We start from the raw sequence: 18170 nt of genomic DNA on the forward strand, positions 1-18170 counted from the left end.
GGTCAATTCTACTTTGAGGAGGCAGCTCTTACCCAGTCGCATTTTGAGTGCCTTCCAACCTAGGGATCATTTTCTGGCACTATATCTGACAGTATTTCTCTGCTGTTCATAAGGTTTTCAGTGAGTGACTAAATATTTGGAAGCAGTTTGTCACTCCTTCTTCCTAGTCTGTCTTCGTATGGAAGCTCATCTGAAATCTGTCCATCGTGGGTGACCATGCTGATATTTAAAATATTGGTGGCATAGCTTTCAGAATCACAGCAACTCACAAGCCACCACAGTACGACAAACTGACAGATGAGTATAGATCTTACTAATTTTTGTTTCTCTCCAAAATGCCTTTCTAGTATACTCATGTAAACTCCATTAATTTCTCTCCAAGCACTGCTTTAACTGCATCCCATAAATATTGATTAAATCAAAGTCTAGTCATTAACTGTATTCCTAGCACCTGAAAAGTCTGTGGCATGTGGTGGTGGTGGTGGTAGTTATGTGCCGTGGAATCGGTTCCTACTCTTAGTGTCCTTGCATAGGGTTTCCATGGCTGTAAATCTTTACCAGAGAAGAAATCCTCATCTTTCTCCTGTGGAACAGCTGGTAGTTTCAAACTGCTGACCTTGAGGTTAGCAGCCTGATTCATAACCACTATGCTACCAGAGTTCCTTCTGGCACATAGTAAACCCCCATATTTCTTGAATGAATGCCTAAGGAAAAAGACAATTAGACAAGACACTAAGGAAGAACTGAGTAAGACATGGATATGAGAAGGGTAAATGTGCTGACCAGCTGTACATACTTGAACCCTTCAACAATTAGGCAAATACAGGTCATGTTTAAATGAAACCATGTGCTTGTAACTTATCCAGGTCTCTGTTTTTCAAGCTGTTTTCGTGTCTACACAATTGAGGAAAACTAGAAAAGTAATCTGTGATTTTAAAAATAATGAAAAATTACGGATTCTAGGATCTATCCTCTGTTATATCCTTTATTCTTTACTTATAAAATATTATCACGTTGTATTTATTTGTGGTTCCTCATTTAATGTCTGCTTCCCCCAGTGGACTAAAGACTATGTGTGTTGAGACCTCAGGACTATCTAGCACCTAGCACAGGGCCTGCCACATAATAGTTGTTCGTAAATATTTGTTAGATGAATGAGTAAGTAGAATAAATGGAGGAGAACTCTTTTTCTCCCCTGATTCCTACTCCCAATATTGGTAGTGAAGCTGAAAAATAATGTAGGCAGAGAACATCAAGAATACCCTTTTCTGGAAACACCTTTCAATCATACATTCTAAGAATAGCTTTTGATCCTAAATACTAGGCAATATGGTTTTACAATTCAGATGTTACTAAATTGTTTTTTAGGCATGTAGGAGAAACTGAAGTGTAAAATGCACCAGTAGAATATGTGTCAGTACACTGACTGCTCCAAAGGTTAAATATTCTTATTATTAGCAGGCCAAGTTTCATGTAGGAGTCCTGGTGTGGTGCTGTGTGTTAATGCCTGAACTGCAAGGTCGGTTTGAACCACAAGGTTGGTGGTTCAAGTCCACCAGCCGCTCTTTGGAAACCCTATATAGGGTTGCTGTGGGTCAGAACCAACTCAATGGCACTTACCAACAACAACAAAGCTTCATGTAAAACTAAAATACAGTGTGCTCCTACTCTGGCCTTCCCAGAAAAAACATATTCTTCTGTTTGAAACTAGAAATAGTAATGTAATGTATATTGTTGAACTGAGTTATATATTTGCTTGTTTATTCTGGGATTGGTACCTGAAGATTAATTAAAAGTGTACCAGTTATTAGATCAAGCTTTGTAAATTTCTAGGAGGAACAGTTGTTGTTATGTTCCATGAAGTTGGTTCTGACTCATAACAACCTTGTACAGGGTTTCCAAGGCTGTAAATCTTTATGGGAGCAGAAAGCCTCATCTTTCTTCCATGGAGTAGCTGGTCGTTTCAAACTGCTGACCGTGAGGTTAGCAGCCCAATTCATAACCACTACACTACCAGAGCTCCTTAGGAGGAACAGTAGAGTTAAAAAAAAAAAAAACTAATCCATATAAATACACTTAGCTGTATATAAAAAGAGACCTTCAAAGATGATTATATCACATACGTTAGGATTTTGAGAGAAAAATTCAGAGTTGGAGATAGCAGATTTTATTTCTCTATTCATTTGTTTTTTACAGCTTTTTTTTTTCTCCCTTCTGACAACTCTTCAGTGGTATACAGGAGATAATTTTTGTGGAAGAAGTGAAAATGAAATTAGAAAATGAAGATCCTCTTGTAAAATTTTTAAAGGTTTTTATTGTGGGTTGAGTGAAAGTTTACAGGGCAGATCATCAATTTTACATTCAACAAATCATACACCTTATTTCATTACAATGATTATAATCCCCTCCATGTACCATGTCAAGGACTTCATTCTTCTTGGATCAACTATCAACACTCGTGGAAGCAGCAGTCAAGAGATCAGACGATGTATTGCATTGGGCAAATCTGCTGGACAGGAACTTTTTAAAGTGTTGAAGAGCAGAGATGTCAGCTTGAGGACTAAGGTGTGCCTGACCCAAGCCATGGTATTTTCAATAAACTCATATGGATGTGAAAGCTGGACAGTGAATAAGGAAGATCGTAGAAGAATTGATGCCTTTGAGTTGTGGTGTTGGAGGAGAATACTGAAAGTGCCGTGGACTGCCAAAATAACCAATAGGTCTGTTTTGGAAGAAGTGCAGCCAGAATGCTCCTTGGAGGCCAAGATGGCTAAGCTTCGTCTCTCATACTTTGGACATATTGTTCTGGAGAGAACAGTTGCTAGAGAAGGATGTCATGCTGGGTAAGGTGGAGGGTCAGAGAAAAAGAGGAAGATCCCTAACGAGATGGATTGGCCAGGTGACATCATTGATGGACTTAAGTGTGGCAGCGGTAGTGCATGGGCTTGCTATGAGTCGGTTCCGACTCAGTGGCACCAGACAACAACAACAACAACAATTTACCATCAGTTAACTGTATTTCTCTCTATTCACTTTAGCTTTTTGTTTTTGTTGTTATAAATTTTTAAAACTAAAAACTTAATTGTTAACTTAAAGGAAATAAAGGTGATGTGTCTTAAAGCCGTTAGTTGGGAGTGCCAAAGGACAAGCTACTTGTTCATTCACGAGTGAAGTATGTGTAGCTCTATTTAGTTGACATGATCTGTAATTGACACCATGAGCAGGGACAGAGTGTGTTTAACTTCCCAGTATAAGGTGAGTTTAAGTTAGGCTTCAAATAGGGCGATGGTTGTTAACCAGCAGTATATCTCTCAAGCTTTACCAAAAAAAATACTTCCTTCCAAACCAATTTTAAAAAGTTCCCCAAATGATTTTATTGTGAAGCAAAGGTTAAGATGGGGGAAACATGCAAGAAAAAGGATACAGAAAAATTGGTTCCAGTACCAGCTTCTGTTTGCTAATATTTTGTTGAGGATTTTGGTGTCTATATTTATTAAAGCCCTGGTGACAAAGTGGTTAAGCACATGACTGCTAACAAAGATTCAAACCTACCATCAGCTCTGAGGGAGAAAGAGATGGCTGGCTATCTGATTCTGTAAACGTTGCAGCCATAGCAACTCGATAGAACAATTCTTTTTTCTGTAAGGTCTACATGAGTCACATTCAACTCGAGAGCCAATGGATGTTAATTTATTTTTGTGTTCATGAGGGACCGTGATCTATAATTCCTTGTGATGTGTATGCCTGGTGTATGGTATCAGGGTAATACTATAATCATAGAATGAGTTGGGAAGTGTTCCCACCTCTGTTTTCTGATAGAGTTTGTAATGGACTGACATTAATTCTTCTAAATGTTTGATAAAATTATCCTGTGAAGTCATCTAGGCTAGGGCTTTTCTTTGTAGGAAGATTTGTTGTTATTGTTAGGTGCCATCGAGTCGGTTCCAACTCATAACAACCCTACGCACAGCAGCAAATGTCATTGCCTGATCTGTGCCAACCTCACAGTTGTTGCTACATTTGAGCCATTGTGCCACTCCATCTCATTGGGGGTCTCTCTCTTTCTCTCTGAGCTCTGCTTTATCAGACATGATATCAGGGACTGGTCCCTCCTGATAATATGTCCAAAGTATGAGAGCTTTCTGGCTATACTTCCAACACAGATTTTTTTGTTTTTTTGGCAGTACATGATTTAAAAAAAAAATGTTTTATTGTGAATTGTGTGATCGTTTACATGGGAGAACATTAGCTTTACATTCATCTTATCGTATATTATTTCATTGCCATGATTAACAATCCCCTCCATGCATCATCAACCAACCAAAGGGTAAGCAAACTTGCCCCCTGGTCTTCAGCACACAGCCCCACTCCCTCTCTGGGTCTAGAGTCCCCGGCTGCTCCATGTCTCCATGTTGTCGTCTCTGTCTCCATCTCTGGCATCACTGCTTCTCTGGGTAGGGTCTTGCACTCCGCTCTTCTCCCTTGATGGGTACAGGGACCTCCGCTCCTGGACTGCAAAGTCAATCACTTCCCTCTTTTTGCTACAAAACGTCCACCTTTACATTTCCAACACTTGCAGTGAGTCCTGATAACAATTATTCACCATTGTACCACAGGGGACCTATCCCCATCTCCTTTCATTAACCCCACCCAGACAGATTGGATACTACTCAGTGAAGATTCTACCTTCCTCCATACCCTCTGGATCTAGGCTCCCTCTTGAAAGCTTATAAGCCAGTCACTTTTTGCCTTTGTAATCCCCTCATTTTGGGTAGCCAGTGTCCAAGTTGCCCATCCCTGTCTACTCTCTGTATGGAGGGGGTGGGAATGATCCTTGCTGTAAAGATTGTTCCCTCTTTTGAAATACTACATCCATGGGTGTAGGTCAAGTTCATAAAAGTGTATCAGATTACTCTTTCTTTTCCTCTTCTCTCTTCTAGTTGACCTCTGATCATTCAGTCATTGAAGCCAGGTCAGGTGGGTATTATCTGCAAGTGTGGGTGTTCTTGTGCATATGTCCTCTCTTCTTATTAGCTGGATGCTTCACTCTCCACTCTAGTCCTCTGTGGCTGTGTCACTGACTCTGGACCAGTGAGTCCCCAGGTCTTGCCACACTGCTGGCTAACCAGGTCTCCACCCGGGTTCACAGGAGTCTATTGAACATTGTAGAGCTTAGCTTGCAGCTTCATTGCTGTTTTTCCCTCACCTACCCCTTATCTCGGTGATCAACGTGGTTCACCAGTCAGAGCGTGTATTCCCATTGAGTCTTAGTCTTGGAAGGGGGTGTGCTCTGAGAGGACCCGACCACTTGCCTTGATGTCTTCTGGGCTAGCAACTTGCTTGTTCTTATAATAATCAGTCAGACCACCTATACTGTTTTGTGTTTTTCCTGTCAATCTTTCTTTCAGGAAGTATCTTCTGTTCTCTTAGCTGCTCCAGGCTGGTCTACTTGTCCTTTCAAGTGGAAATTTCCCACCTCAGAAGATTCTGGATGGAGTTCAGGATTCCACCTATGGTATTATGTAATGCAGAGGCTCCATAGGAAGCCTCCTTCACTGGGCACGCCCCATTTTAGGTATTCCAATCAGTTATAGGCAGAAGACAGACTTACAAGCTTTCTATGGTGATATTTTTGGCTATTCCTTAGTACATGATATTTTTAATGTTCTCCTCCAACACCGTAACTCAGATGCATCAGTTCTTCTATGGTCTTGGTCACTGTCCAACTTTCACATTCATATGAGGTTATTGAAAATACCATGGCTTGAATCATGCGCACTTTAGTCCTCAAACTGACATCTTTGCTCTTGAAAACTTTAAAGAGAGCTTGTGCAGCAGATTTGCCTAATGCAATACATCACTTGATTTCTTGACAGCTGTTTTCATAAGTGTTGCTAGTTATTAATACGAGCAAAATGAAAACTCACTAATTCAGCATAGAGATGCTAAAGCAAATCAAATGGAAGAAATGAGGAGGTGAAAGAGTTGAATAGAAAATTTCAAAGGGCAGCTTGAAAAGACAGTCAAGTATCATAATGAAATGTGCAAAGACCTGAAGGTAGAAAACCAAAATGGAAAAATATGCCCAGCATTTCTCAAGCTGAGGGAACTGAAGAAAAAATTGAAACCTCAACTTGCAGTCTTGAAGCATTCTATGGGCAAAATACTGAATGATGCAGAAAACAGCAAAAGATGATGGAAGGTACACAGTTACTGTACCAAAAAGAAATGGTCTCTGTTTAACCATTTCAAGAGCTAGCATATGATCAAGAACCAAGGATACTGAAGGAAGAAATCCAAGGTGCACAGAAGACATTGGCAAAGAACAAGGCTCCACGAATTGATGGAATACAAATAGAAATCTTGTAACAAACTGAGTGAATCATCACATTATGCCAGGAAATTTGGAAGACAGCTACCTGGCCAACTGACTAGAAGGGATCCATATCTGTGCCCATTCCAAAGAGAGGTGACCCTACAGAATGCGAAATCATCAGACAATATCATTCATACTGCATGCAAGTAGAATTTTGCTAAAGATAATTCAAAATGGCTGCAACAGTACATTGACAGGAAGTTGCCAGAGGTTCAAGTCGGATTCAGACTGGGACGTGGTATATCATTGTTGACGTCAGAAGAAGCTTGGCTGAAAACAGAGAATACCAGAAAGATGTTTACCTGTTCTTTATTGACTATGCAAAGGTTTTTGATTGTGTGGATCATGACAAACTATAGATTACATTGTGGAGAATGAGTTTTCCAGAATGCTAAATTGTGTTTATGAGAAACCTGTACGTAGACCAAGAAGCAGTTGTTCATACAGAGCAAGGGAATGATGAATGGTATAAAATTAGGAAAGGTGTGCACCAGGATTTTATTCTTTCATCATACTTATTCAGTCTGTATGCTGAGCAAATAATTGGAGAAGCTGAATTAAATGAAGAAGAATGTGGCATCAGAGTTGGAGGAAGATTCATTAACAATCTGGATATGCATATGATAACTTGCTGAAAGCAAAGAGGACTTGGAATACTGTGGAGCCTAAAGACCACAACCTTTGGTATAGGTTGCGCCTCAATATAAAGAAAACAAAAATCCTCATCACTGAACCAATAAATAACATGGAAAAAAAGATTTTAGTTGTCAAAGACTTTATTTTGCTCTGATCAACTGTCAACACTCAAGGAAGTAGCAGTCAAGAAATCAAACAACGAACATATTGCATTGGGCAAATCTGCTGCACAAAACCTCTATAAAGTATTTAATAGCGAAGGTGTCAATCAGAGGACTAAGGTGTGCCTGACGCAAGTGTTGATATTTTAAATAGCCTCATTAATATGCATGTGAAAGTTGGGCAAAGAATAAAGAAGACTGCAGAAGAATTGATGACTTTGAGTGCTGAAGGAGGATGTTAAAAGTACCAAGAACTGCCAAAAGAACAAACAATTCTGTGTTGGAAGAAATACAGCCAGAGTGCTTCTTAGAAGCCAGGATGGCCAGATGTCATCTCTCATACTTCAGACATATTATCAGGAAGAACCATTCCCTGGATAAGGACATCATGCTTGGTAAAGTGTAGGGTCAGCGAACAGGAGGAAGATTCCCAGCAAGACTGACTGGCACAGTGGCAGCAGCAAGGGGCTCAAGAGTAGCAATGATTGTGAGGTTAACGCAGATATGGCAGTGTTTCATTCTGTTGTTCACAAGAGCTAGTATGAACTCAACAGCAGTTCTTTCTCTACTTGTTATAGATCTAGTCAGATTTTCTTTCTCTTGACTCTGTTCAGGAAATTTTAGTCTTCTTACAAATGAATTAAATTATCTAATCTGATGTAATACTGTTGTTTATTGTATTCCCATGTTGTTATTGTTATGTGCCATCAAGTCAGTTCCGACTCATAGCCACCCTGATAGGATTTCTAAGGCTATAAATCTTTGTGGGAGCAGAAAGCCTCATCTTTCTTCCAGTGAACAGTTGGTGGTTTTGAGTCACCTATGTTGTGGTTTGCAAACCAGTATTTATCCTACAGAGCCACCTCATTCTGTATAGTATTCCCAAAGAACTCTTTGGATTCTATAGGGTTAGTGGTAAGATGCCATCTTGAATTCTGAGTTTTTCAATCTGTGTTTTCTCATTTTGTCTTGTTCAGCCTAGCTAATATTTGTCCATTTTGTTGGTCTTTTCAAAGAATAAACTTTGGTTCCATTAAATTTTCTTTTTTCTTCTGTTTTATTTATCATTGCTCTGCACTTTTAATCATTATTATTTCTTTTTCTCTACTTGCTTTAGGTTTAGTTTACTCTTTTTTTTTCCCTTAGTTTTGTAAGGTGTGTACTTAAGAGTATTAAATAGATGGTTTTCTTTTCTTATATAGGCACTTGTATCTGTGAGTTTCCCTCTAAGCACTGCTTTAGCTGCATCTCATTAATTTTTATATACAGAGGACTTTGAAAAGTTTGTGAAAACATTCCATTTTTTTAAACCCCTTTGTATTATTCAGAATACTTCTTAATTTTATTTTAAAGAGTTCAAAATACTTTGCATTTAAAAAAAAACTTATTTCTTCTTTGACCTATTGGATAATTAGGAGTATGTTGTTTATTTTCTACACATTTGTGCATTTCCCAAATTTCCTTCTATTGTTGACTTGTAATTTTATCTCATTACAGTCAGAAGACAAACCTTGTATGATTTTAATCCTTTTATGTTCAGTGAGACCTGTTTTGTGGCTTGGCATATGATTTTTTTCCTGAAAATGTTCGTTGGGTAGAATGTTCTATAGATATCTACTAGTTCTAGTTGGGAGTCCATGAGAATGTGAAAGTCTGTTCTTAATTTGCTCCCTTTTGATCAGAATTCTTCTTTAGAATCTTCTTTAGAATCTTAAAAAAAAAAAAAAAATGTTTAGTCATGGTGGCTGGGCACCATCCAGTTCTTTTGGTCTTTTGGTCTCATGGCAAAGGTGGCGTTTGTTCCTGGAGGCAATTAGCCACACATTCCATATCCTCTTCCTATTCCTAACTCTCTTTTCCTCTGTTACTCCAGGTAAACAGAGACCAGTTGATTTGTCTTCAATGGTCACTTGGGAGCTTAAACCCCAGCTACTATGCAACTAACTAGGAAATAGTTATTGGACCAATTAACTGGGTTACTTCATGAATTACTTTACTTTTTTGAGTAGTACATAATCTCTAATCCAGGAATAGTTTTCCCATATTTGTTACCAAGATTATTTTGAAGTCTTGTATAACTTAAAATTTTCTGAAAAGCCTTGGCCACATTCATTGTCATTTAGTTAGTTTTTATTAAAAGTTTCATATTTTTAACTTCTAAAGAAAAATTTAAAAATATTTGTCAGTCTTCCTTTGTTATGGATGTTAATGAAAGGTCTGTGCAGCCAGAATCTTCCTTGAGAGGAGTGGGGCCAAAAAGCGGAATGCAGAGGCAGGGTTTTATTTTGTTTTTGTTTTAAGTTTTTACTCCGAATTGAGTGATAGTTTACATGGGAGAACATTGGCTTTATACTAATTCTGTCATATTTTATTCCATTGCAGTGATTACAATCCCCTCCATGAATCATCATTTACCAATATTTGCTTCTATTCCCTCTATTTTATTGTTGTTTTTTAATGTAGACAACAACACTCAGGAATATATAATCATTTAAACAACCAAATGGCACATTCTGCAAGCCTGTCTCCTGGCTGCCAGCACACAGCCTTTCTCTCTTCATGAGTCTGGAGTCCTCAGCTGCTCTAGCTCTCCATGTCATCATCTTTGCCTCTCCATCTCTAGTAGTTGCTGCTTCTCTGGATAGGGTCCCACATTCTGTTCATGCTCTTCTCCCTTGTTGGTCCTGGGTCCTCTGTTCCTGGACTGTAAGATTAACTACTCCCCCTTTTTTGTTTTGGTACAAAACCTTTACAGTTTTTTGGACAGTTTTTGGTACAAAAACCTTTACAGTTGTGACAGTGACAATTAGTCATGATAACAATTATTCGCTATTGAATCATAAGAATCTTATCCCCATCTCTTTTAACCAGACCTGTGTAGACAGGATGAAAACTGTTCAGTGGGGACTCTATCTTCCCCTGCACACTCTTAAGTAAACTGTACTCCCTCTTGACAACTTGTAAGCCAGTCACTTTGTGCCTTTATCATCCCCTCATTTTAGGTAAGGAGCTCTGGTAGCGTAGTAGTTATGAATCAGGCTGTGAACTGCAAGGTCAGCAGTTCGAAACTGCCAGCTGTTCCACAGGAGAAAGATGAAGCTTTCTGCTCCTGTAAAGATTTACAACCTCGGAAACCCTGTACAGGGTCACTATGAGTCAGAACTGACTCTATAGCACATAACCACCACCAGCACCATTTTAGGTAGCCAGTGTCTAAGTTGCCCGCCGATGGCACTTAACGACAACAACAACAACATCAACAACATCAACATCTGCGCTATAGATAGAGCTCTGGTAGCATAGTGGTTACAACTCAGGCTGCTAACCCAGGGTCAGCAGTTCGAAACTACCAGCTGTTTCGCAGGAGAAGGATGAGGCTTTCTGCTCTTGTAAACATTTACAGCCTTGGAAACCTTATACAGTGTCACTATGAGTTGGAACTAACTCGACGTCACATAACATCTACACTATATGCAGAGGGGATTTGATTGATGCTTGATGTGAAGACTTCTTCTCTCTCAGTTGGTATTTTGAGCTGCTAAATCCATAAGTATAGGTTAAGTTTATCAAATTGTAGCCATTTACATTTGTTTCCTTTATCAAAAATTGTTTTTTATCTTCATCTAGTCAAGTTCTGATTATCGAGGCTAGGTCAGATGGGTACTGTCTGCAAGTTTACACATTCTTTTGCATCTCCCCTCACTTCATATCAGCTGGATGTTTCACTTTCACCTCTAGCCTTCCTTGACTGTGTCCTTGTCCATGGGCTCTGGAATACTCAGGTTTCACCACACTTCGGACCAACTAGCCCTTCCTCTTCTCTCTCTCATTTCCACGTCAACGGGAGTCTGTGGAACATGGTTGAACTCAGCTAATTTCTTCATTGCTGCCTTTCTCCCGCGTCCATTTACCAGTAGGCCAGTGTGGTCGCCAGCAAGCTTAGATGCCTGCTCATGTGTTCTCTTTGAGTTTCAGTCTTGGAGGAGGGTTTGTCCTGAAGGGACTTGACTGCTTGCCTCTATGGCTTCCGGTGAATAACTTGCTTGTTTTTATAGTAGCCAATCATACTGCCATTTTTGTTTTGAGTTTTCCTGCTTATCTTTCTTTGAAGATGTATCTTCTGTTGCTCTAGCTGTTCTAGGCTGGTTGGCTTGTCCTTTCTAGTGGGAATGTCCCACCTCAGAAGGTTCTGGATGGGGCTCAGGATTCCACCTAAAGTCCTATACACTACAAAGGCTCTGCAAGAGTCCTTTTTCACTGGGTAAGCTTTAGAATCCTTTTTAGGTATTCCAATCAGTTATAAGCTAAAGACGGGCTTACAAGCTTTCTATAATCATGTTTCCCAATGTTCCTTTCTGTCCTTCTCAAGTATCCATTTTACAATAGTAGTCAAGGGAAACCAATATTCATAAGACAGTCATGCCTCTTAACATTATTTCCCCTCTTCAGACTATGTCTCCACCCCTGTATCCCAGAGCCTTGTTGTTCCAAGGTTGAGCATGCATCACTATTTACCTCTATCCCATTTAGTCCATGCAAACCTGTCTCAGTGTTCCCGTCTACCTTGTTCTCCCACCCCCTCCCCATTATTGTATATTGCCCTCCCCAACACCCAAACTATGATGTGTCTGCCCCTTACTCTACCATTCCCTCCCTCCAACCCCCACTTGTAACCAACAAAGATTTTTTTTTTCCCTTTTAATATGGGTATGTTTTCTTACACTTTTACAATAATGGTCTTATACAATGTAACAGTTACTCACTTTTAAATCCTAAGAGTCTTATCCCCATTTCCTGTTACCAGATCCATCTAGACAAGATAAAAACTACTCAGTGGGGATTCTTCCTCACTCCCCCACCCCCCCCAATGCACGCACATACACCCTGAAACTAAACTTTCTCTTAAAAACTTGTAAGCCAGTCACTTCCTGCTTTTATTGACACCACCACCCCCAATCCCATTTTAGGTAGCCAGTGTCTAAATTGCCTGTCCCTACCAACCCTGTGTATAGAGGGAATAGGATTGAATCTTGATGTGAAGAGTTCTTCTCTCTCAGTTGGTATTTTGAGCTACTACATCCATAAGTATAGGTCAAGTTCCTCAAATTGTAGTAATTTACACTTGTTTCCTTTATCAAAAATTTTTTATCTTTCTCTAGTTGAGTTCTGATCATGAAGCCATTGAAGCTACATCAAACAGGTACTACTATCTGCAAGTTTGGGCATTCTTGTGCATCTCCTCTCACTTCATATCAGCTAGATACTTCACTCTCAGTTCTAGCCCTCCATGGCTACGTGCTTGTCTATGGGCTCAGGACTTCCCACGTCTCACCATACATTGGACCAACCAGCCCTTCCTCTTCTCTCTCTCTTCCTCTTCTCTCTCTCCAGGTCAAGGGCAATCTATGGAATGTGGTCAGATTCAGCCTATATCTTCACTGCTGCCTTTCCCCCATTTCCACTCACATGTAGACCAGCATGGTTGCCAGCAAATTTACAAGCCTGCTCTTGTGTTCCCCTTGAGTTTCAGTCTTGGAGAGGGGTTTGTCATGAAGGGACTTGATTGCTTGCCTTAATGGCTCCCCAGCAAACAACTTTCTTGTTCTTGTAGTAGCCATTCATACTGCTGTTTTTGTTTTTGATTTTTCCTACTGGACTTTCTTTCAAGAAGTATCTTCTCTTCCTCTAGCTGCTCCAGGCTCGTCTGCTTGTCCTTTCAAGTGGGAATGTCCCACCTCAGAAGGTTCTGGATGGGGCTCAGGATTCCACCTGAGGTCCGTCCTATATACTACAAAGGCTCTGCAAGAGTCCTTTTTCATTGGGCAAGTTCTAGAACCCCTTTTAGGTATTCTGATGAGTTATAAGTTGAAGCTAGGCTTACAAGCTTTCTATAATCATGTTTCCCAATGTTCCTTTCTATACCCCTCAAGTGTCTATTTTACAATAGTAGTTGGCAAGGGAAACCAATATTTGTAAGACAGTCAAGCATCTTACATTACTTCCCCTCTTTTACCCATTCAGACTATGAGAGGCAGGCTTTTGCTTTTCTTTTATACTATCATTCCCACACCGACCCCTTTCCTGTTCTTGCCTGCCTCCCTTATTACTTACATTTTCTCTCCCTGTTCTAAACGCTTTGGTTGAATCAGTAAATGGACAAGGTAGGAACAGCCCAACAAACTGTACTTCTCCGTTTTCAGTGAAACCAGAGCTGTGGGCCTATGGGAGCCACAAAGCTGAGCTTGAGAATACCTTACTAATTTTTCCTTTTTCTTTCTAGTCCTGACCAGCCGAGTTGTTTGATGTACCTTGTTCTTGGACATTATCAACATTTTTCTATGTTCTTATAGGACAGAACTTACAGGACTTGGATTTCCCAAACAACCAGTGATTCAATCAGCTATGATTACTTTTGTTGAGACCAATGGAAAACTTGATTCTTTCCACAGGGAGTCTCAAGAGATAAGGGTTTACACTACATGGTTCAGTTTCTTTTCTCTTTATTCCACCCCTATTTTGGTAGGCATTTCAGCTGATTCACTATCCATCAGCTTTAAAGACATCTGTTTATCTATATATAGGCCATTCACCACAGATCCATTTAGAAACAAATGCTATGTTACACTTCTAGATTTCAATAGCACCGAAGGTATAAAGACTCATACATGTACAGAAATAGGTATCTTTCTCTTTTTTTTTTTTGTTTTGGGCTGTGGAGGGAGGCATCTAAATGATAAAGTACAGTACAGTAGATTACATCACATTTCTATCTAGACTCTCCCTGATCTAGCACTGTCTGTAAAAATATCATTTGCACAGTTTTAAATCTTTGCTGGCGAGGGTGGCTATGCATATACCTTTATGTCTGTGAGTGATACTCCTGATTTGGGTACTTGCCACAGTGAATACAGAACATAGGACTCTTGAATTATTTATGGAAAGTAAGTTATTAAATGACTCCTAAGAGGAGTAATCCCTAAGGTCTAGAAACAAAATGGTATTTTGTTTAAAGTACTTAAAATTGAGAGGAATTAAGATAGACTAAGGAAAGGGAAATGTCTGTAAACAGCCATTTCTTCATATTTGAAAAACTTCGATGGATTACTACATATATACACACAGTCAAGCAGATAAATTACAAAATAAAATGAAGTAGAAATTGGTTACTATAAATCTGAGTTTATTGCTTTGTGTCTTTTTAACAAACATTATTACAGTTCACGGGAAGAGGGTCATGCAAGGAGACTTCAAAAAGTTCTGAGAAAAATTTAATTGTTTTTCATTCTATTTTTCTGTGAACTTTCTGAAACCTCCTCACATAAAACCATGCGTACCAACAATCACTGTAGCTGTTCCCACAACAACACTGATAGATACTAGGTAAATTCTATTATTTGAGTGGGAAACTTGGCCATATTTCAGGTAAGCGGGATTTATTAATAGAAGGCATGAGATGGAGTTTTCAGATAACTAAACTTTAATTTCAATTAGATTTAGAAATAGGAAAGGTTTTCTGGATACTTTCCTCTTTGAACAACGGTCATACAAAGGAGCACAACAGAGCTTTACTGTGCGCCCCATAAAAACTCAAGTCAAAAATGTATTAAAGAACAGTGTAATAGTTTTCATAGACATGAAGGTCTGCTTTCATCAGTCAAGATGTTTTTCAATCAGGGAGCTTGCAGAATATTTCTTAAGGCCCTATCTGCACATGGCTGTGCTTAGGAGGGCTATTGATTAATGTTTGAAAATTATTTTTAGATAATAGCCATGGCTTTCATTAATTACTGTTTCTTTGAAGCATTTAAGCTCATTGAATTGTATAAGGTTTCCTTACTGTCTGAAATCAGATGAGTTTGTTTTTATTGTTTTCTAACAGCTCATCTTACAGTGGGCCTTAGAAACACTTAATACTTTGGAGACCCAGAGACCTGGGAATGAAGCTCAGCCCCAGCCTTCTGGAGCTTTGTGAGCTAAGGCAGATTGTTCCATGCCTCAGTTTCCTCGTCTGTAAAATGGAGATCGTAACTGTACTGTCCTCATAGGACTTTTAATTTTTTAAAATTGTTTTTGAGGGTTAAATAAGTTTAAAAGCATGTCAGTCATTTAACACAGGTCATGATATATAGTAACACTCATTAACTCCTAACTAGTATAATTTTCTATCATTATGATAATTGTTGTTTCTGATAATGTGCTTATTATTCTGAAATCAAGCTCCTAGAACGTATTTCACTGAGGTTGATCACCTGAACTCCTTTGACTTAGGATTCCCCATCTGTCTCACTAGAGAAGGAACCCAGGTGGTCACTTCTTACACCTGTTACTTCATTATGCTTTAGGAAGCCTCTGGAGAAGCAGAGGAGTAAGGAGCCCAGGTTGTGAAATAAAAATGCTTCTGATCAGACCCTTGTTCCACCTCTAGTTAGTGAGATAACTGAAGGTAAATTACTTAACACCTCTACGCATCAGTTTTCTTATCTGTAAAGTGAGATTAATAACACCTCATCTGTTGTTGTTGTTGTTGTTGTTGTTACAGAGGAGAGGCTGGTGAGTTTGAACTGCAGACTTTGTGGTTCAAACTGACCTTGCAGTCCAGTGCTTTGTCCCACAGTGCCGCGCCATCTGATGTGGCGCTATAGGACAAGCACTGGACTGCCAACCACTAGGTTCGTGGTTCAAACCCACCAGCTGCTCCTCAGAAACCCTGTATGAGTCGGGATCGGCTTGATGATACTTAACAATAGCAAATAGTCTCCATAAAGGAGCCCTGGTAACACAGTGGCTAAGCACTCGTTTGCTAACCTAGAAATGTGTTGATTCGATTCCACAAATATCTTTGCAGGAGAAAAGACCTGGTGATTGCTGCCGTAAAGGTGGTTGTTGTTAAGTGCTGTCAAGTCAGTTCTGACCCATAGCAACCCTGTATAGGGTTTCCAGGGAGCAGCTGGTGAGCTTAAACCACCAGTCTTGCAGTTTAAACCAACTTTGCAGTCTGACGCATTAGCCCACAGTGCCACACCAGGACTCTTGTAAAGATTATAGCCTAGGAGACCTCAGGGGCAATTTTACCCTGTCCTACAGGGTCAGTGTGAGGTAGAACAACCACTCTCTGTAGAGGTCTTCAGAAGATTTAAATGAGTTCAAAATTAAAGTACTAGAACATTGTCTGACAGGATACATGCTCAGTAAGTGCTAGCTGTTTGTGTGGCTGTTGGTGTTCTTACCTGAGGTACTGTAGGGTAAGCATTGGACAACTAACCACAAGATCATGCATTCAGACCCACCAGCTACCCCCTGGAAACGTTGTACAGGGACACTAGGAATCAGACTGACTTGATGGCACTCTATAGCACCAGCAGCGATTTGTGCTGTAGGATAAGCACTGGACTGCTAACTGCAAGGTCAGCGGTTCAAACCTACCAGCTGCTCCTTAGAACCACTATACAGGGTTGCTATGAGTCAGAACCAATTCAATGACACTTAACAACAACAGTTTATAAACTAATGATATCTAATTTATCAGGCTGTCCGTGCCATCACTTTGAGATCCAGTTCACAAAAAACAGTTTTCAAATGCTGTGTTAGTGCTGTGGAGGGCATGTGGCACTTACTCCATAAGCCTTCAAGTAGGGGCCTTGTAGGTCACAACCAAAGAGTCTCCTACTGCCCTATTATTTGCGTTTTCCACCCACACAGCAGATTTTCAGAAAGGCCCCCAAGAACGGCAGAACTGTAACAAGGTTCCTGCCTGCCTCTCTGAAGGTCCAAAGTAGAATTTGTCTTTCTCCTAAAATCCTAACCCACTTTCCAGCTTTCTTACTTCTCTGGTGGTGATGGTGTGCCATTGAGTCAGTTCCAATTTAAAGCAACCCTGTATATATTGTTTCCAAGGCTTGACAGGAACAAAAAGCCTCATCTTTCATTAAGGGCATATAGCAATAAGGTATATTCCCTGCCCTCTAAGGAAAGGAGAGACTTTTTAATGTACTTTTCATGGCCAGTAAGAGGCTCGCAGGAGTTGTAGAATATTTCTGGATGGTGGGAAGCCAGTAGGAAAGTCAGATGAAGAGAACATTTCCCGAGTACCTAGCCAGCCTAGATTAGGAAGAATGAGATGAGACACACACACAGCAAAGTGAAATAAAATTAGTAAGGCAGGAGCCTGAGGAGTGGAAGAGGTGAAGGTGTAGTTTTGAAATGTTAACATTGGTTAATACTTGGGAACCTAGTGAAACCACCAGAGAGAAGTAAAAAGGCTGGAAAGTTAGGGTTTTAGGAGAAAGACAAGTTCTATTTTGGACCTGCAGAGAGCTAGGCAGGCTGCAAATCAAGACTGTAGTCGAAGCTTCAGCCTTGCTGTGTTTCTGCTGTTCTTAGAGGCCGTTCTGAAAAGCTGCTGTGTATAGGTGGAAAAAGCAAATGTTAAGACACTAGGGTACTCCTCAGGTATGACTTACAAGACCCCAACACTTGAAGGCGTATCGTGTAAGTGTCTTTCCTTGGGCAGTCAGCACCCTACACTTTCTTCCCTGGCTCATTTCTCACTTGGTTTCTGAGTGCCTAGCACTGCCATTCTGTGTGGTGTATAGTTATAACCCCCATTTGAAATAGAGATAATTGATTTTAACTTAAAAAAAGAAAAAAATCCCTATTAAGTTTTTCCTTGAAGCAGTGCTACCAGAGTGGAAATGGGAGAAACACCCTTCACCCTGCCCTCGCCCGGATGTACTTTGAATCGAGTAGTGTGGTTGTTTCTCCTCAACTGAAAAAAAAAAGTTCTAGGTGAAGGAGTGAGAGGAAGACAAGAGCTTTATGTATTAATGGGAGAATCATTACTGATCTAGAAAAATACATTGCTTGGTGAAAACAGGTATTCTTTTTAGACCAAAAGAAAAGATTTTACAAATAAGCAGCATTTCCGTATCTGTGTGAGTGGCTGTACCATTCATGATATTCACACAGGACTAATCATTTGCCTCTACCAGGAAGGAAGT

The 18170-nt window shown here is 39.9% G+C and overlaps 1 protein-coding gene across 1 annotated transcript in view; it reads left to right on the forward strand.

Annotated features, from left to right (window-relative positions):
• MKL1 (megakaryoblastic leukemia (translocation) 1) overlaps nt 1-18170 on the forward strand; it is a 219272-nt gene that overhangs the window by 146688 nt on the left and 54414 nt on the right. The gene's annotated exons all lie outside the window — the stretch shown is intronic.

The sequence above is a fragment of the Chrysochloris asiatica genome, unplaced genomic scaffold (genome assembly GCF_000296735.1).
Source record: "Chrysochloris asiatica unplaced genomic scaffold, ChrAsi1.0 scaffold00076, whole genome shotgun sequence".
NCBI lineage: Eukaryota > Metazoa > Chordata > Mammalia > Afrosoricida > Chrysochloridae > Chrysochloris > Chrysochloris asiatica.